General features: G+C 47.7%; 1 protein-coding gene across 6 annotated transcripts in view; it reads left to right on the forward strand.

Annotated features, from left to right (window-relative positions):
- NR5A2 (nuclear receptor subfamily 5 group A member 2) overlaps positions 1 to 21,166 on the forward strand; it is a 127,961-nt gene that overhangs the window by 20,854 nt on the left and 85,941 nt on the right. The gene's annotated exons all lie outside the window — the stretch shown is intronic.

Below are 21,166 nucleotides of genomic sequence, written 5' to 3' on the forward strand. Positions count from 1 at the left end.
CACGGTAAACTTAGTTGGGATTTTTTTTTGCTGAACAGGAAAAATGCTATTCCCTCTCCCTTATTTTTACCTTATTCCCTCTGCCTTGGTTTATGGCTGAAACATTGAGGCCGATGTGAAACAGTGAAACAGAGCGCAGTAAACTTTTGAAGAATTACCAAGTAAGGGGCTCTATTATAATGGTGCCAATTGAGAAGGAAAAAATGCCAACATTTCGTTGTGTTTAGACGCTAGAGAAGCCAAATGGTACCGCTGGTTAAGACTATCAAGTAGGTATTTCCTGCCTGTTTACCTTGACATTAGGTTGGTAAACCTTTTGTTTTCAGAGCAGATTCCAATAGGATGTTTACTGCCTTTGGCTGCGGAATGAGCCCCGTGTGAGTGCTAGTCTGCTTGGCTGGGCTTTGGTTCTCATAATCTGTGTCTGTCGTTGATTTTAATGGATTGGTACATTGTAAACACAGTCCTTGTTTGTACAAGGATCTCTGTTTAACTACATAATTATTTTATTTCCTGAAACTGAAGACTGAATTAATATGGGAAAGTTGTAATGAAGTTTGGGATCATGGAGCAACTGCAGGACCGCCAGTAGCAGCGTTGGGTGGTCAGTGGTTTCATTCTCTGCGTTAAAGACAGAACTGAACTCTGGGCTTGATTTCTAGTCTCTCTGTTATAAAATCAATTTCTCCCTGTTACCGTGGCGGCTTCAGCCTTTAGGAGGAGATTTTAAAATCTCTGCAAGGAGGAGAGTATAAAGCAGACTTTTCATTTAAAGGTTCTGTCTAAAGCTGTGTGCATGTGGATGGGCTGGAGTGTGGAAACCACATCCAAATGGAAAACGCGGCTTTCCACGGCCACCTTCCCTCGACACCCGTGATCTGAAACAGGAGAGTTATCTGAACGGGCCCGGGCGAGTCGCTGGGCCGCCGTCGGGTCTAGCCCTGCTCCGGGGCGCCTGTCCCGCGTGTGCAGAGGGCCGATGGTGGGGTTCACACCGGGACTGAGCAAGGTGCCCTGTTGGCTGGCAGACCAGACCCTGTGGCGTGGAACCACCCTGGTGTCATCAGGTGCTTATCATCAACAAGCAACGCTTTCTTGATGGTGATCTTGGGTTCGCAACGTTGTCCCTTAAGAGAACAGGTAAGGGATCGGAAAATGAAAACGAAAATGATCGTTGCAGATGCAGCTGATAGGTTAGGAAACTCAGAAGGACGGAAGCCTCGCCTTCGCAGAGGGACCCAGTTGGCGTCAGATCCTTGCTGCTTAGTAACTGTCTTTGTTGGGCAGGTTGTCAGTCTCTGAGCCTGAGTTTTCTAGTCTGTGAAATTACAGGTGTGGTGGTGTGGGGGAGGTGGAGGTATGTAGGGAATAACAGTACATCTATTGAGATATTTCAAGGAATAAACGAGACTATGTGGGCAAAGCATCTAGTCCTGGGAACCCAGCATATATTATATACTTAGTAAATCAGTGCTATTTTAAAATTGTTCTTACTGTTTCATGACAAATGCGTGGAGGCTTTACTTAATACTCTTATGTTCAGGAAAAAAACATGCACTTTGTACTCTTTTTAGTTTGACGTTGAAAAGCAGAATTACCATCTGCATGATAGAGAAGTAAAATTCTACAATAGTAATTAATTACTTCCAGTTGAGGACCTCAAACTTGCCAGGCAGTACGTTGAGTGTGAGATGGATACAAGGTTGAATAAGACAAGATATTTGCTGTCGAAGACAATTTCAAAATATCCACGCAAAAAAAAAACAGAGCTGAAGTTTGTTTCACAAAATCATGAGGAAAGAAATCATGTGTTATTTACATGAAAAAAGAGAAAGTTGTGAAGTGAGTATAGAGAACCCCAGGTGGGACTTTAAGAGTGCTAGGAAAACATGCTCTCCAAATTTCGCCTTTCCTTTCCCTGTAGTTAAATTGCATGAGATTCTTTTCTAGGGCATGAGATTTCATATTTGGTTAAAATATGAACATTTGGGGGAATGGGACATATTAAAGCATTCTGAGTCCTTTCAGTTCAGTTCAGTCTCTTCAGTCGTGTCCGACTCTTTGCGACCCCATGAATCGTAGCATGCTAGGCCTCCCTGTCCATCACCAACTCCCGGAGTTCACCCAAACTCATGTCCGTCTGAGTCCTTCATGCTGTTGTTTAAGGCATTTATCATCTTCTGTGAGAAATGCTTTAAAGAAGAGAAGGGAACAGATGCAAACGCTGGCCTGGCTCCTGTAAAAGGCAGGGGTGACCCCAGGAGAGAAAGACAACTAGACCCTCTTCGCTGTTGGCCTTGGACTTACGTTTTTGAAAGAGGTATTACCCTTGAAGTATTTTTCAGAGGACTAAAAGTAGAATTCCAGAGTAACTTAGGGATTGTTTAAATACAGAATTGAGAGGTGACCATTTGTTTCGGAAGAATTCCTTTTCCTTTGTTTATAAAGTCGCTTTGTGGAAACCAGACCAAGGCGTTTGAAGCCAGCGTGGAGACATTGTGTGCTGCCCTGTATTTCTCCAGGGCAGAGGCTTGCACACTTTTGAACTGAGGCCTACAGTAAGAAACATATTCTCCATTGGAACCTGGTGTACCAACACACACACACGCACACACGCACACACACGCACACACGCACACACACGCACACACGCACACACACGCGCACACGCACGCACACACGCACGCATGCTCAACTGAGCCAGAGTTCCACGAGACAGTGCATGCTTTTGTCCATGCCATACATGCTGATATTTTCTATTCTATTTTGCTTTAGTCAAATTTATTTCATGCTTTTAAAATAAAAAAAAATTCCCGGTTGCCACCCCCTGAGCTGATTTCCAGACCCGCTGAGGAGGCAGGCCCAGCAGTCCAGGAGTGGTTGCTCCTGGGCAAGGTCGTGGGCCAGCCACGGGGCATGGTCCACCTGCCCTGGCCAGGAACACCTCCTGCACAAGGCCTCCCCCGACCCCACCCCTCACCCCGGCCTGGCCTCCAGGGCCCCCTGGAAACCTGCAGCCAGATCTTCCACCTGCCTTCCTGCAAACCTTGTGATTTTACAATAGCGTTTGGGACGATTTATTTAGATGGACGGCCCCTTTTTCACAATTGTCTTTTTCTTGTTAATGTCACTGTAAGTTACCCATCAGGCGGTATACTTATAGAGCAGATTGCTTTTAGCTCCACAGCCCCGACCTGGAAAAGCACACATTCTCTGCAGGAGAAGTAATAAGACAATCGGGCGGTTTTGCAAACGGCCCCTTGCTCAGCCTCACAGGACGAGTTACACTCTGCGTGCAGAAGAGGGGATGCAGGTTTCATTTGTTTACTGTCTAAGGGGCCAAAAGGGCCGGAGGAAGTCTGGTGGGTTGTTTCGTTCACGGAGCAAAACAAGAGAAATGGTGTTCTGGTTCCCATTCAAAATATCGGAGTGGGAAAGAGCAAAGTTTAACTCCCATACGTGCATCTTGAAAAACAGTACATAAACAGCAAAAAAAAAAAAAAGACAATATAGAAACCGGACAATTTCAGAGCTAGGTGATGACCAGAGAAAAGAGAGTAAGTACCTGTAAGTGAGCTGTTTTGTTTCCTACATGAGGGGCAGTTCTGATTTCCGTCCAAAGTTGTGGCATGGGAAAGGTGAACGAACTAGTTGGGGTAGCTGTCCAGCCAGCACCCATGCGTCCAGCGATCCTCGCGGCCCGGACACCACAGGCTTTCCAGAGCAGGACGAGATGGTGGGGGTCCTTGGACTCTAGCCCCTCTGTTTACATGTGGAGAAGCTGAGGCAGGGGGCCTGTGGCCTGAACGATATTGTACAGCTGTCTACTGCAGGGAAGAACTGGGGGGCGGGCCATTCAGGTTACAAGAAGCTGTGCTTCTCCACAGCCCTGCCCCTGTGCCAGGACACACACACATATGCACACACACACGCACACAAGCCCTGTAACCTTTGACTCCAGAAGTCCACGCCTTTCCCAGGAAAGCTATGGGAGACCTCCCGGTTATCAGAAGTCGGTCACTACTGCCCAGTTGCTAAATCACTGATAATCAGCGAGATGGATTTTCTCTGAGCCCAGACCCCTCCCTGGGAGGGAGGGAGTCGCTTTGGAAAGCGACTACAATTCTTGCAGAGCGAGTGAAGTGCGTCTTCCGCTGGCACTCCTGAGCCCTGGAGGAGGGTCCAGACCCCTCTGAGTGCCTCCCCTGTGCCCACCGCTCTAGGGAGGACAGGCAGCCACGTGGGGCTCTGCCCTGCTGAAAAGTGGATAAAGGAAGTCACGTCCTGGGTCCGGCTGGGTGCCGGGTGCATCAGCCTGGGCTCCTTTCTGTGTTTGTGAAAACAGTCAGGAAGGGAGCTTAGAATTGTAACCAGGTGGTAGATGGCCCTGAATTCCCCCAGCCTGACAGCATTTCTGGGGTCAAGGCACGCATTCACTACACCTTCAAATCTTTAAGCTCCACCTGTCTTACGGTGGCCTGTGTTCTTGACTTTAACTTGTGTTTTTGGAAAGCAAGAGTGAATTCCAGACCCTCTCACCCAACATCCCAGAAAGTGCTGTCGTCACAAGTCAAGAAGATGGTGCTCTTTTTCCTTCGCTCATTTTTCTCTCGTCTGTGTCTCGAGTATCTCACAAACACCAGAGCAGTGGGCAAGTAATTCCCACTTTGTTGAACAGCTAATGAATCTGCAGGATCTGTTTGATCGTCTAAGGAGACCAGATGTCTTCCGAGGATTCTGGGAATGGATGGAGAAGAACTTCCCCTCCGTGAATATTCTTGTACATGGAGGAATAAAAAAAGTCTAAATTAATCCTGACTGAAACGCATAACTAGCATTTCTGTGGAAAATAGGGCTCAGAGGCTCAGGGAGTCTGTGCCAAAGGAATTCAGCCACGCAGAAGCCAGTTTTCTCGAAAGCCAGCCGCCCTTTTTTCTCTGCTCTGGTGCGGATGCTTTTTGAGCAGAGTTTTAATTTATTTATTGTCAACACCCTAGATCCCTTTTCCCGAGCCTCAGTGGACTTCTCCCACCCAACACAGTCTGCAGCCTGCAGTTCGCTGGATTTGCCCCAGTTTGAGGCCATGTTCGTTGGTGGGCTCGCTCAGCCCTTCTTTTCTCCGTGTGTGTGTTCACCTGCCGCATCTGCCATCCTGCTCTCTTTAATGTCTCCCAGGTGGCTCAGTGGTGAAGGATCCGCCTGCCAGTGCAGGAGATGCAACACAGAAGAGGCAAGTTCAATCCCTGGGTCGGGAACATTGCCTGGAGAAGGAAAGGGCAACCCACTCCAGTGTTCTAGCCTCGAGATGCCCATGGACAGAGGAGCCTGGTGGGCTGCAGTCCATGGGGTCAGCTGTGCACACACCCCCCACTGCTCCCTCTGGCCTCTGCCTGAGCTTTCAGGATCATGTACCCAGATTATCGCCCGTCACTTTACTTACCTGTGTTTTCATTTCTTTGGATGCAAAGTAGGTCCTCCTGGAAGCAGATGATCAGCATTTAATGTGATTTCCCATAAAGAGGGGAGAAGTATTTCTATTCGAAGGCAAATGAAAACATCTCTGACCATGAAACCTATTTCTCAAAAAGAGATCAGAAGGAAATAAATGGACCTTCCGTAGGTTTACAAGGAAACCGGAAAACTGGCTTTTCTTCCACTGGGGGTGGGCATGGAAGTTTTCTGCTGCCTGTGAGTTTGGAGGGAAGGTTGGAAGCTGCAGGTCTGACTCTGTGGCTCGGGGCTCTTCGGCATCAGACATCTGCTTCTGTGGCTCCTCCGGGCAGGCCTGGCCCAGAGCCTCTGGGCTGGTTGCTGGTGCTGAGATGTGGGTCTTTCTGGCTGTCTGTGCTTGTCCAGGCTTGTGTGCTCCTGCATCCACGTCACTTACTGACTGAGGAATCTTCCTGTAGCCGTTAAAGTCTTCTTGGTCACTGTCTGCAGGGTGAATCGGCTCTCCCCCATCAATACCTGTTTAAGGTAGAGGTGTTGTTCTTTGGCAGAAATGACCCTCCTGACTGTGGAGTGCTAGATTCTCCACTCTCTCAGTTCCATTTAAAGTGTTGTTGTTAAGTCGCTAAGTCAGGTTGAACCCTTTTTCAACCCTGTGGACTATAGCCTGCCAGGCTCCTCTGTCTGTGGGATTCTCCAGGCAAGAATATTGGAGTGGGGTGCCATTTCCTCCTCCAGGGGATCTTCCCAACCCAGGGACTGAACTTGCTTCTCCTGCATTGCAGGTGGGTTCTTTACCACGGAGCCACCGGGGAAGCCCTTGTAAGTATTACATTTGCTTTATTCAGTGAGGATACGCCCACAGGCTGCAGACTCGGCTTGGACTCCGGGTTTCCGGGTGACCAGATGCTGCTAGTTACTGTGCAGTGGGTGGGCGCCAGGGGGTCTGGTGGGAACAATGATCGTGCTTCATGCTGGTTCACATACCCGACGCGCTTCCTGTCCCTGTTAACCTGTGTGTTACCTGTCAGGATGGTGGGGAGCGTGGGAGAAGCCCGCCACACCAGGGCGCCGTGTTTAACTGGCTGGATCGCTGTCAGGCGTCAGGAAAGCACAGTGAGGGTGGGAAGAAAACGGGCATCTCCCTTGCTCTGCTCGAGGTCAGGTGGTGGAGGGAAGAGGCCCCTTTGATCGAGGGCTCGCTCTTCCTGCTGCAGGTCTGGGTCCCCCTCCTCAGGCGCGGGTCGGTCCGCCCCTTCCCTCCTGGGGAGGGAGGGCGGGACAAGGTCGCCTCTTGCCCAGGAGGGGAAGCCCTGGACCCTTGCTGTCACGTAAAGTGGTCCTTTCCAGAGGACACGTCCGTCCATCCTTCCTGGATCCAGAGAGACACAGAGCTAACTGATCGATAAAAGTTTGCTAACTAGGTTTTTATTTTATATTTTTTTGAAGTTTATTTTATTCCCATATAATTGATTTACAGTGCTGTGTTCATTTCTCCTGAACAGCAGAGTGGTTCAGTCATACATGTCTATATTGTTTCTCATATTCTTTTCCATTTTGGTTTGTCACGGGGCACTGAGTACAGGTCCCTGTCCTGTACAGTAAGACCCTGTTTGTCCAGCCTGCGTATAACAGTTTGCTCCTGTGAATCCCAAACCCTCAGCCACCCCCTTGGAACCCACAGGTCCATCCTGTGCGTCTGTGAGTTTGCTTCATCTGTGTCATGTTTTAGATCCCGCACCTCCATGACGTCATATGGTATTTGTCTGCTTTACTTCACTTAGCGTGGTAACCTCTAGGTCCATCCACGTCGCTGCGAATGGCATGATTTCGTTCTTTTTCGCAGCTGACTGGCACTCCACCGTGTGCATGGGCCATCTGTGTGCCCATCCTTCTGTAAATGGGCATCTAGGCTGTGTCCACGTCTTGGCTGTTTAAAATAGGCTGCTGTGAATGTAGGGGTGCATGCATTTCTTGAATTGCAGTTTTGTCTGAATATACACCCAGGAGTGGGATTGCAGGCAGCTCTATTTTTAGTGTTTTAGGGAACCTCTTGGAGAAGGCGATGCACCCCACTCCAGTGTTCTTGCCTGGAGAATCCCAGGGACAGAGGAGCCTGGTGGGCTGCCGTCTATGGGGTCTCGCAGAGTCGGACACGACTGGAGCGACTTAGCAGCAGCACACCGTTCTCCACAGTGGCTGTGCCAGTTGACATTCCCACCACGATGATGTAGGAAGGTCCCCCTTTCTCCACACTCTCTCCAGCACTTCTTATCTGTAGACTCTCTGATGATGGCCATTCTGACCAGTGTCAGGTCTTACCTCATTGTAGTTTTGCTAACTAGGTTTTTAAACCTCCAATTTTTTTTTTAGTCAAATAATTTGTCACCGGCTGCCGAGGCACTTCAGCCAGTTTGGGGAGGGGGATGGGAGGCAGGCAGGAGAGAGATGGAGGAGGAAACAGACGGAAAAATAAAAGCTCAGTAGGTAACCTGAGAGGTTAACAGGAGAGAGCTTAGGGAAGGCGCAAGGTCAACAGAAAATACTTTGGATAGCAGGTGATAATAGTAGCTGCCATTTACTGAGTTTTTACTGTGAGTCAGACGATCGTCAGTCGCTTTACCAGTATTGTATCTCATTTACTACTCATTACTCAGATGATTGTCAGTCGCTTTACCAGTATTGTATCTCATCTAATGCTCATTACTTCCTGGGCAGTGAGCATGTCTGCTCCCAGCGTGCAGCTGAGGTTCCGAGACCTAAAGACTTTCACTGATTTGCCCCAAGTCACGCGGCTGTTAAGTACTAACTATGTCTTTGAAACCAACAATGCATATGGCGGTCTTCTGTAAGCCACGCCCATCTGAGTACCACTTTACAATGGGCCTTAAAGGACCTGTGTTCTTCTTCAGCGGCAGAGAGCCATTGCTTAACATGACCCAAGAACATGTAAATTCTTCCTCTTTTTAATTGGCGGTGACCTTGTAAGGCTGGAATACAGAACCGGAGAAGAGGAGGAGTCTGCCATTGCTTGTAGACTCCGGAGCTTCTAAACCTTAATCTGTAAAAGCGTATGTGACTGCAGGGTCAGCAGGGGGGTGGTGCTCCCCACTTGGGCACGCCGGGCAGGCTCTGCCACCCCGGGTGCCCAGCTCTGATTCCGACCGCGTGGCCAATAGAGAGCAGTGTGTCAGCCTGTCTGCTTAGAAGCTGGTCCACACCTGTTTGCTGAGACTTCCCTGGGTCCCTGGTCGGTCCAAGGCCTGCACACGTCTGCCCAGCAGGACACACAGGCTGCTCACAGATCTTAAGAAAGTCTAGAACGTCTGCTCCTCAGTCTCGGGGAGGGGAGATCTCCGCCGGCACTCCGAGTCTGGTAGTGGGTGGCAACGCCGCAAACATGACTCACGTGTGACACTCCCTAACACACTTTTGAAGGACTTTGCCCTCTGAACCTGTGAGGTAGAGTAGGTCTTTCTGTTTTCCAGGGCAAGTGAAGGATGACTTGCTCTGACTCATTCTTCTGCAGCTCGGGAAGTCGATCATACAAATCTCTGCGAGCTCCACATCCATTTGCAGAATGGCTGCATGGAAATCGCACGTCTGTGCTGTTGCTCACGTTAAAGACATTCATCTCTGACCCAAGAATGCCGCCGCCCTCCAGCACAGCACGGTCCGCAGCGTCCCTCTGCCAGCCCTGGGTCTTTCTTAAATACCTGATGCTTACCACCTGCTTCCTCTGGGGCTGCCTTCACCACGTGCCAGGCGAAGCTCGGGCCTCCTGTGCACGGGGCCCCGGCCAGCGTCTCTGGAGACACGCTGACCTGCTGTATCGTCCTCTTGGTTTTCTCCCCTTTCCTTCGCCTCCATCTCTCCTTTCTATCTGTCCTGACCCCCTTTCTCTTTGCTCACTCACTTGGCTTCTCCTCCTTCCCCGGGGTCTCTCAGCTCCCCACAGGCGCCTGCAGTGTTGTGGGTCCTGGGAGCCCGCCCCATCCGGGGCTGGGTCTGTATTTCCCTGCAGATGGGACGTGGTGGGCCAGGAGGGCCCCTGAGCCCTGGAGGTCTGAGGGCAGATGGAGAAGACATGAGAAACGGTCAGGTCGGCGAACCCAGGAGTGGGCAGCGTTCGCGGGTAGTCGGTGGAACATCTGGGTGGCCTTGTCTCCGGGCGAGGGGACTCCACACAGTGGGGTTTCCTGTTGCAGAAGCAGGTCAGCCTCCAGAGCCAGCGCACAAGAGACTGACCGCGAGTGTGGGGACCCCTGTAACGCCCGCCTACACTGTGTAAGCGACACCTCCGCACGGTCCCGCAAAGGGCTGGCTGCCCGTGTGTCCCTGCCTTTTTACTTCCTCCATGGAAATCATTCTCTTTCTTTCTAAAAAATGTTTACTTGGCCACACGGGGTCCTAGCTGCGGCACGTGGGAACTTCTCTGCGGCATGCGGGGTCTTCGTTGCGGTGCACAGATTCTCTGGTTGCAGGTCCAGGCTGTTGCTCCGAGCCGTGTGAGTTTTTAGGTCCTCAGCCAGGGATCAAACCCACGTGCCCTGCGCTGCAAAGCTATTCTTAACCACCGGACCACCAGGGAAGTCCCCTGGAAATCATTTTCAAACGCCATGTTTCCGACCTCCCAGGACCAAGCCTGGGTTATTCACATCCAGCAGCCTTGGATGTGAGCTTGGAAGAGAAATTGTACAGATCTGAAGGGCACAGGACTGTAGGGCCCTGCTGCTCTCCATTTCTCCGTGAAGACTAAAAGAGCGCCCCATTATCTTGAATATTTAGAAATGTCCCCAGGATTACGCAACATTAAGGATTAACTTTGCAACAAACTGTGATCCGATTTCTGACGCTGTAAGAAGGCCTTCTCTTGACGTAGCAGATGGACTAACTGGGCAACAGGTCTAAAGTCTGTCTTTTATTGCACAAGACGAGGGTTGCGGAGGCAGAGGGTAACCCCTTCTGCCATTCATTTGGGGAGAGTGGAGGTAGCTGGCCTTCCATCCGTGCCTCATAGCATTGCTCTTTAAAGTCTATGCAGCAGGACCACCTCCTGTGAAATGACGATCACATTTCTAAATAGCCTGTTTACAGAATACTTTACCTGGGAAAGCAGGATAATTATTTCACTTAAATTAAAAACACATTTTTATGGAGGATGAAACATGGAGGATATCAGGTCCGTTTTGCAGGGATACACTCAAGATGGGGAGGGGCGTGGGGCTGGGTCAAGGCAGCACTGATAACAATTCCTGTCTTCACTTTTAAGCAGGATTAAATTCCTAACTGGTCATCAGAAAATTCCGAGGAGGATGTTTTCAGTGACTTCTTGAGCAGTGGCCCTGATGTGGTCGATACAGCCACACTCGCGTGCATTTGGTAGGAAATAATTTCACACACACGTAGGTCTCGGGTCCTCCGCGCTTCTCCCGGGCAGATCTTGTGTGTATGTATCACAAGTGCATATCCTGTTTTCAGACGTGCTCTCCGAAATGTTAGCAGATTCCAAGACCTGTTGTTTCATTTTGACCAGAGTATCTTGCCTCCTGTGAACTCACCACAAATCCTTTACCTCACACATCTCAGAACCACCCTTGTGCTTCTTTGATCCCAAAGTCGCGATGAGTAAGAGGCTTTTGCTTATTGCCTAATTTAAAAACTTACTAAATATTACATTTCCCCTTGTAAAATAATGATATAGATTAGTGTTTGTGCAGAAGTGTGGGCAACAGAATTCTTCAAAAGTTCTCCTTTGGGTGATGAAAGCTGTTAGATGATTCTGACTGGCTAATCAAATGTAATTGGAAGCTTGAAGTGCCTCAGATTTCCTTGTACGGTTATCAAAGCGGGAGATGTAACTCTTGGAGCTGATGAAAGACTGCTCTTACGGTATTCTCTCAATTACAGATCCGACAGAGGGAATGAAAGAACAGGGCTGTTGCTAAAAACTCCGGGCTTGAAATGCCCCTTAGCGTTAATTGCTGTATTAGCTAGTTAACACATTATTATACATTTTAATTGATTTTTGCTCCAGTTTCAGAGGAAAAAAAAAAAAATTCTGGATCTGTTTGGCAAGCAAATGAAGGAGGGAAGATGCTTGGGCACAAAAATACTGCCATTTATATAAGGTTCAACTCATGCCAGATATTTAGCGTGGAAACAATAGCCGTCACTTTTGTGGGGTCTAACTTGCTTTAAAAGCATTAATAGTTTGCACTCATGTATTGGGATTTGTGGTTATGAATGTTTTCAGAGGAGTTTTATTCGACCGTAGAGAATTCCTTTTATGGTTTTATCAATGACGTGTCACAATCTTGAAAACATAACTTCATTCCAGTCATGGATTTGGTTGGGTACAGCTGATGATTGGCTTTTGAAAAGAGCCAGAACACATTGTGCCTGCATTTCATTCACCAGGACGTAGCGGTTTTTTTTCTTTAGAAGTGAATCTCTAAAGAAATCCTTCAAGAATCTGATCAATTCAAGAAGGCTTGACTCCCTAGCCATTGGTAAAACACTTCTGGTGTAAATGATGGGCTGTGACTTAGGATCAGGGCAGATCTGAGATTTTATCCATTTAGGTCTTACCTGTTTATGCCCCCATTCACACAGCCTTTACTGAGTTCTGACTGTGCGTCGATGCCTGTGCTGCAGACAGGACAGGTGGGCTCCCCGCCCCCGACACCAGCCGTGTCCTGCGGGGCGTTTTGCTCAATTCAAGTAGGAGCAACACCTGGGCCCCCAGCAGACGCTGCCTCTGGAAGCCTGTGCAGCTATGTGTGACGATGCTCGAACTGATGGTTGAAACGATCCTAAAACTGAAGAGACGATCGAATTCTCGTGGACAGCGTGCCAACCCTGAGAAACGCGGCAGGGGTTTGTAGTAGCAGTTGTGAATTGCATAAATGAGTACATGGGCAATTTATGCATCTTAAAGAGGGGACTCTATTTTGTATAAATAAAACTTAGGTCTAATTCTGTCACTGAAGTTTAAAAATAAACATTTCATGTTAAAAATGACATTGGGCAATTTCATATAACCACAGTTGACAGAGGTGAATATTAGAAGATATTTATTTATTCTTCAGTTCAGTTGTTCAGTCTCTCAGTCGTGTCCGACTCTTTGCGACCCCATGAACCACAGCATGCCAGGCCTCTCTGTCCATCACCAACTCCCAGAGTTTACCTAAACTCATGTCCATTGCATCAGTGATGCCATCCAACCATCTTACCCTCTGTCGTCCCCTTCTCCTCCTGCCCTCAATCTTTCCCAGCATCAGGGTCTTTTCAAATGAATCACCTCTTCGCATCAGGTGGCCAAAGTGTTGGAGTTTCAGCTTCAACATCAGTTCTTCCAATGAACATCCAGAACTGATGGATCTCCTTTAGGGTGGACTGGTTGGGTCTCCTTGCAGTCCAAGGGACTCTCAAGAGTCTTATTTATTCTTAGCTATAAATAATGTGGATGAAGAAAGTAAAGATGAGGAAAATGAAGTACCATTTATATAGTTCAGTTAATTGTATACAGTCCAGAATTTGAAACACCCCATTGATAAGTTTTGGGCTTCCCTTGTGGCTCAGTTGGTGAAGAATCTGCCTGCAATGCAGGGGACCAGGGTTTGATCCCTGGGGCGGGAGGATCCCCTGGAGAAGGAAGTGGCAAGCCGCTCCAGTGTTCTTGCCTGGAGAATCCCATGGACAGAGGAGCCTGGTGGGCCATGGTTCTTGGGGTCGCAAGAGTCAGACATGACTTAGCAACTAAGCCACCACCAACCAGTGGTCCATGGCAGTAGTCCAGCGGTGACTAGTACCAACAGAGGAAGGTTTGCCTAGAATGCAGGGTGAGCTCTTGGGGGCGCCTACCCCGAGTGGAGCTGGGGCAAAGCTGGTCAGGGGAAGGGAGGTCTTGCAGGATGAGGAGGAGATGCCAGCCAGGTGAGCAGGTGGCATTGCGGGGATCACGGGGGATGTCCCCAGCAGAGAGGGGCTGGTGCAGAGAGCATGAGGCTTGGGCCCTGTAATCTGGGGGCACCCGCCTCCTTTTGCAGGAAGTGACTGGGGGGGAGGTGACCGGACAGGTGGCGGGGCCACCACGTGGGCTCCTGTGTGTGGATCTTGTCCTAGGCAAAGGGAAGCCGCCAGGGGAGCTTGAGGAGTGACCCAGGGGGACTGGAAATGTGCATGGTGACCGTTGGACATACACGCCGACTGTTTCTTTTTCTGAAGGGGGGAGTTACTTTTCTCGTATGTTTATTATATCTCAAAACCACTATTTTTCAAGCTTTATTTTTTATTTTAAACTTTTTTTATTTTTTATTTTAATAATATTTTATTATTCGAGCTTTTTTTTTGTTTCATTTTTTGCATTCAATTCTGGCGTCATTTTCCTTTGTTTTCCCAGTGTTTAGCTGAAATGCATCCCAGTGACCTCTTTTTATGTATTGTTAAACGTTGTTGTTGCCGTGAAGAAGGTATAAAGTCTTTCATATATACTAGGTTATTTCTGCTATTCTTTCCAAGGCCTTTTCTTCTAGGTAAAGTCCAGTCACTGGTGACGTGGATATATTCGAGGTTCTGGTTTTTATTTCATGTTTAAACCCACGTGACATTTTAAAATTCCTTCAGTATAACTCGTATTTTGACCAGGAAACTTTTCTTTTCCACCTCACACACATCTATTGCTGTTTGTTTCATAGCCATTGATTGAATGGCACCAAATCAGTTTATATTGAGTGTTGGCGAGAGGGTTCAGCTAGCCCAGTGGACCTAGAGCGATCACATACCAGCTTTTAAAATTATTTGTTCAAATCATTCATTCATTCAGCCCATGTTAATTAAACGTCTCCAGGTCTCTTCCCTGGAGACCCAGCGGTTAAGACTGTGCTCCCAGTGCAGGGGTGTGGATTCAGTTCCTGGTCAGGGAACTAGGATCCCGCATGCCACATGGCGAGGCCAGAAAGTAAAGTTATCCACTGAGTGACAGGCCTTATTCTAAAGCAGGGGACGCAGTGGTGAGCAGGACCAACAAGGAACCGCTTTTATTGGTGCTCACTTTGTGGTGGGAGGGAAGCGCGTGGAAACCGACAAGAAAGACAAGGTGAACAGAATAAATGAGGGAGGAGAGTATGGGAAGAGAGGGAACAGGGGGCGTCAGAAGAAGCCAGCATGAGGAGCGGACACTTGAGCTGAATCCTAAGCGGCAGGAAAGAACCAGGCTTGCTAAGCTCGGAGACAGTCCAGACACAGGGGTAGCAAGTGCAAAGGCCCCAGGATGGAAACTAGCTCAGTATTTTCAAGAATCATGAAGAAAGCCAAAATACAGAGAGTCAAAGCGTTTGGCAAGGTCCAACCCACGTAGGGCTTGGATTTTGTACGGTTTGGGATAGGAACTCTTAGGAAGATTTTAGACAATGCAGTGTCTTCACTGCGTTCTTATTATGGGAAACATCTCTCTGGCCACAGGTAGAAGTGCTTCAGAAGGAAGCAAGAAGGGGGACGTAGGAGGTTCAGCAGGCCAGTGGCTTAGACAGGGTGTGACGATGGGACGGGAGAAGTGACAGCGTGGACGGACTCAGGACACAGGTTGAGGTAGAGTGGATAGATTTGCTGAAAGCGGCTTTCAGAGAAAAAGATGAGACAAGCACAGTTTGGGTTTGTGGCCTGAGCCACTGAGAGCCATTGTGGAGAAGGAAGGGGAACCGGCATCTCTGGGAGCATGCCTGCAGAGCGCCTGAGATGCTCCTGGAACAGGTAGATACAGGTGCCAGGACTGGTTCTTAGATGCTGCCTTGGGGACCCTCCGACGTTCTGTAGCTACAACATCCCCTGCAGACAAGAAGCCAAGTTCTTCCCAGAGACCCGGATTCTTGACACCCTCTGCAGTCGGCCTGAGTTCCACAGCAGTCAAGACGCTCTGTGGTTTGCAGCTTCGACCCTTCATCCTGCACAAGTGTCACCAGCCTGTCAGTGAGATCAAAACAGGAGGACACCCCGGCTCCTAACCTCTTACTGAGATGCAGCTCGTTGAGTTGCAGCTACATGAGAACTTACCAGTATTCTCTCCTTAAGGGATCCAAATGTATTTCAGTAATTAAGATAGGAGTCTGGTTAAGACTGAACCCCTCTGCCAACAGAAACTGACCAGGTTGCAGATTCAGTCAGAGTGGCACGTTCGATGAATGGCTGAGGCCAACGTGACTCCCCCTCCGAGAAGGCAGAGGACACTTTGGACCATCAGACCTTTGAAATTGTCTAGAAGAATTTGATCCCTGAGTTTGAGCCACCTCCTTGACATGGACCCACCTTTGTTTTCCTCCACAGCCTTGTCTTTTTTATGAGGAGAAAATTGCTGGGTATTTTAAATATTCCACCGAAGCTTTATCTCCAATCCTTTCATTATGTTTGTTGCTTTTGTAAGAACTTTCACTTTCTTTTCTATAGTAACAGATAATCCAAGCTACAGTCTCTCCAACGCTTCCCTCCCCACAGTGCAGACTGGATTGGATTATAAAACAGATCCAGGGATTTATCTACAGAATTATAGATGGGCATTAATATTCCACGGGCTTCCCAGGCGGCGCTAGGGGTGAAGAACCCACCTGCCAGGGCAGGAGACGTGAGACGTGTGGGTTTCATCCCTGTGTCGGGAAGCTCCCCTGGAGAAGGGTGTGGCCACCCACTCCAGTATTCTTGCCTGGAGAATCCCGTGGTCAGAGGAGCCTGGTGGGCTACGGTCTGTAGGGTTGCAGAGAGTCGGACATGAGTATGCCTGGCATTCCAGGATCGTACCCTGCCTACAGCAATAAGTGTTCCGTGTATTATAATACTGACACCCCCTGATTCTCCAAAAGGACTGTGTGTACCTTGCACACTTTACTTCTTGACATTGAAAAGCATCTTGATATTTGTCTAGTGTCTCTGCAGTTGGGAAGGTTTTTGAAGCTTAAGCTCATTCATTTCAGGAAAGAGTGCCTCTGATTTCTATTCCAATAAGGAATTTCCTGCATAGGATGTCACTGGGGTAGGAAGAAGGTGGGGATAAAAATCTACACAGTAGTCAAATAGGATTTAAGTGTAGACCACCCACACTGAATCAACTCTGAATATTCATTGGAAGGACTAAAGCTGAAGCTCCAATACTGTGGGCGCCTGATTCAAAGAGCCGACTCACTGGAAAAGACCCTGATGCTGGGAAAGGTTGAGGGCAGCAGGAGAAGAGGGCAACAGAGGATGAGATGGTTGGACGGCATCACCGACTCAATGGACATGAGTTTGAGCAAGCTCCGGGAGATAGTGAAGGACAGGGGAGCCTGGCGTGCTGCCGTCCATGGGGTCGCAAAGAGTGACGACTGAGGGACCGGACAGTAGCGACCCACACTGAGTAACACAGATGAGAAGCCCAGACACCTGCACTGAGTCTTCTTCCCAAGAAGGACGCCTCGCCGGGTATGGGCGGACGAGGGTCGTCCTGCCTGTGGACTCAGGTCGTAGCTGCAGTGTCAGCGTGAGAGCGCTGGGTGTTCTCCCGCTGGTCCACCTCCTCACCCGACTCACCGGCCGGCGCGCTCACGCATCTTCCTGTTTCCACGGCTCCGCTCTCCTTGCCCCGAGACATGTCTCACGCGCGTATCCGACCAATTTAAATAGAAAGTGCCACAAGTTTTACGTCAGTTTTGCTGAAGCATTCGTGAAGAATTCGCACTCTCCAGTGACAGGCGTGCTGTGTGTCCACGTAGGGTCTTGGTGACCTGCTGAGAAGGGGGAAGGGTGTCCTGTGGTGACGTGGTGCAGCAGGGCACACAGGTTTGAAGAGCCTCAGACTGCAGAAACTCAGCTTTTCTATTCTTAAGAGGAATAGCACAATCAACTATTGAGGAGTCATACATTTTCTCTTGGATTTTATTTACCCAGTCTTTAAAAATTTTTTTTTGTTTTTTAAGTTGTTTGTTTCTTGGCCCTGCCACACAGCATGTGGGTTCCGGTTCCCTAACCAGGGACGGAACCCATTCCCCCTGCGTTGGCATCACGGGGCCTTAACCACTGGACTGCCAGGGAAGTCTGTATTTACCCAGTCTCAAACAGTGGTCACGTATGGATGCGAGAGTTGGACTGTGAAGAAGGCTGAGCGCCGAAGAATTGATGCTTTTGAACTGTGGTGTTGGAGAAGACTCTTGAGAGTCCCTTGGACTGCAAGGAGATCCAACCAGTCCATTCTGAAGGAGATCAGCCCTGGGATTTCTTTGGAAGGAATGACACTGAAGCTTAAACTCCAGTACTTTGGCCACCTCATACGAAGAGTTGACCCATTGGAAAAGACTCTGATGCTGGGAGGGATTGGGGGCAGGAGGAGAAGGGGACGACAGAGGATGAGATGGCTGGATGGCATCACTGACTCGATGGACGTGAGTCTGAGTGAACTCCGGGAGTTGGTGATGGACAGGGAGGCCTGGTGTGCTGCGATTCATGAGGTCGCAAAGAGTCGAACACAACTGAGGGACTGAACTGAACTGAAAACATGTGAGTGAAAAGACTAGAATTCTTAGGGATTCATCAGGAGGAGCACTGAGAGATAGACTCTCCCTGGGTCTCAGTTCGATCCTGCGTCCGTGAGTGGTTACCTCTCAGCTGGATTCTCGTTGGCTTTCAAATGGGACCTTGGAGAACATTCTGGTGAAGAGTTTACTCTTGAGAGCTCAATGTTCAAAATAAATTTAAAATGTTTTGAGAAGTTTTTAAAAAGTGAATTTTTCTCACTTCTAATACTGCTTTAAAACACTGAAGTGAATTTCTCAAGTGGTTTTTGTTTGTGAGGTGGTATGGCTATGTAAGTTGTGCATAAGAACTTAAATGTCCTCACCGAAACAAAAATGAAGAAAGAAATGAGGTGATGGATGCTAATTAACTAAATGGAGGAATCCTCCCAAAAGGTAAGGGGAGATTGGGATTGACATATTATACACACTCCTATATATAAAATAGGTAACTAATAAGAACCTACTGTGCAGCACAGGGACCTCTACTCAACACTCTGGTGATCTACATGGGAAAAGAATATAAAGGAGAGCGGAAATATGTGTATATATAACTGAATCACTTTGCTGTATAGCAGAAACCAGTACAACACTGTAAATCAACTATACTCCAATAAAAATTAAAAAAAAAAACCTAGATATAGATGTATCAAATCATCACAATATACACTTTAAGTATCTTAGAGAATTTGGTATGTCAACTAAATACATTGGTAAAACTGAAATAAATAATTTAAGGTACAGGGAACCAAAGGAGTGTGTGTTGGTTGAATGGGTGGGTGACGGTCCTTTTGCATTTGCTGTGAACTTTTGTTTTGAGGAGTGGCGAAGGGAGTGAGGGGAGGGAGTCCAGCAAACTCTGAGCCAAGTCATATTTTGGAATATCTTGTGGACTTTATATCTGAATAAACTATAAGAATGTCCTATTAATAAAACAATCAGGAGACTTCGTGGACTGTTTCTGCATAGTAACACTTGATAGAAAATCTGATCTAGAAATTGAACGTATCCGTGGGTCTGGCTTAGAGCTGATTCAGGTTGCTGACTCTCACTCTGCTGGAACGTGCCTCCCTCGTGACGTATAAACGGAGCAGTGGTGGTAGTCAGTAAGTGGGAGAACCCTGGAAGAATCTGTAAGGCAGAGGAGACACTCGTTGGCATCCTTTTGAGACAAAAGAGTGAGGATGAATTTAGTTTTAAAATTTTTATTGAGCATCGTTGACTTGCAGCGTTGTATTTCAAGTGTACAGCAGAGTGAATCGGTTATAGATGTACATAATCCACTCTTAGCTAGATTCTTTTCCCATATAGGTTACTGCAGAGTTTTGAGTAGAGTTTCCTGTGCTATACAGTAGGTTCTTACTAAAATGAATTTATGTTGTGAAATGAGAACAAACTACCTACTTTTCCAGATTCCTGTCCTTTTATGAGATTTTTTTTTTTTTTTTTTTTTTTTTTGAGCCGTTTTCTTCTTTGGTTTCGAACAATTTACCCAGATGGCTACCTGGTGAGAAATTAAACATCGGTCACATCATTTTTAGAACCATTTAGACTAATGTTCTTTGGTTTCCAAATCAAATGCGCCACACAGAACACTGTCACAGCCGGGAGCTTGGATCCACAAAGTAGAATCTTAGCAGTGAGGTTTTCCACGGTTTTGAGCCCTAATGCACTTTACTTCATGAGGTGGGAAAAAACCCCACTATATCAATTATTAGCTTAGGTTCAAAAGCACTTTGCTGCTCAGATGTAACATTTTATAAAGGTCTCTGAGATAAGGAGTATCTGTTTAGCTTTAACTTTATCAGAGTAAAACATGAGGCAAAAACATGCGGAAGGGATGCTTGAAACAGCAGAGGTGTCCGAAGGTGTCCGCAACCTGTTGCTCCTTTATGTTGAATGTTCAGTCCATGGGGTCGCTAAGAGTCGGACACGACTGAGCGACTTCACTTTCGCTTTTCACTTTCATGCATTGGAGAAGGAAATGGCAACCCACTCCAGTGTTCTTGCCTGGAGAATCCCAGGGACGGGGGAGCCTGGTGGGCTGCCGTCTCTGGGGTCGCACAGAGTCGGACACGACTAAAGTGACTTAGCAGCAGCAGCAGCAGCAGCAGGCAAATCCAGTTGTTAAATTACTCCATATTGAGATTGGTGAGTAAATGTTTACATAATTGCTCCCACTTTTCCTGACTCGCTTAGTCTGATCAGTTTTAGATCAGAGAAATAAAAAAGTATATATTATTAAAAGAGAGCTTTGAGATTGAGTCCTTTAACCAAGAGCTGGTTGTTTCGCTAAATAGACAGTTTTCTTTTTTTTTTCCTTGTAATATCACTTTACTTTTTAAAAATGACTTCTTTTTTTAGGTAATTTTGTCTGTGTATGTATCTTTGGCCGTGCTGGGTCTTGGCTGCTCTGCGGGCTTCTCTTCCCTAGCACCGGCTCTAGGGTGCCTGGGCTCAGTGGTTTGCAGACTCTTCACCACCGAGCCACCAGGGAATGCCCTAGTTCACCTTTATGTTGAATAAACGATTCTTTCTACTCTACGGTCCTTTTGCAGTTTTCAGAAGCTTCACACACACGATTTCACGTAATTTCAGAATAACCCTTTGTTCTCACCTCTATATTACCCCCGCCCCCAAACTGGTAACCACCAGGGTGCTCTCTAGATCTGTGACTCTGCTTCTTTTTGTTTTACTTACTGGACTGTTGTATTTTTTAGGCTCATATATGTCATACCATACAGTGTTTATCTTCCTCTGTCTGACCTGTTTCACTTAGCATAGTGCTCTCCAAGTGTGTCCATGTCGCTGCAGACGGCGTCGTTTTCATTCTCTTTATGACTGAGTAGTACTCCATTGTGTGCGTGCGTGCGTGTGCATGCGTGTTATATGTGTGCTGTGTGTGTGCACGCGTGTTATGTGTGTGCTATATGTGCGTGCACATGTGTGTGTGTGTGTGTGTGTGCGCGCGCGCCACATCTTCTTTATCCATCAACTGTTGATGAACACTGAGGTTGTTTCTCTTAGCTGTTGTAAATAATGCTGCTATGAACACTGAGATATATGTATTATTTCAAATTAGTGGGTTCTTTTTTTTTTTTTTCCAGATGTATACCCAGAGTGGGAGTTCTGGGTCAGCTGGTACTTCTATTTTTAGTTTTTGAGGAATATTCTATTTTCAGTTT

This window comes from Bos indicus, chromosome 16 (genome assembly GCF_029378745.1).
Source record: "Bos indicus isolate NIAB-ARS_2022 breed Sahiwal x Tharparkar chromosome 16, NIAB-ARS_B.indTharparkar_mat_pri_1.0, whole genome shotgun sequence".
Taxonomy (NCBI): Eukaryota; Metazoa; Chordata; class Mammalia; order Artiodactyla; family Bovidae; genus Bos; species Bos indicus.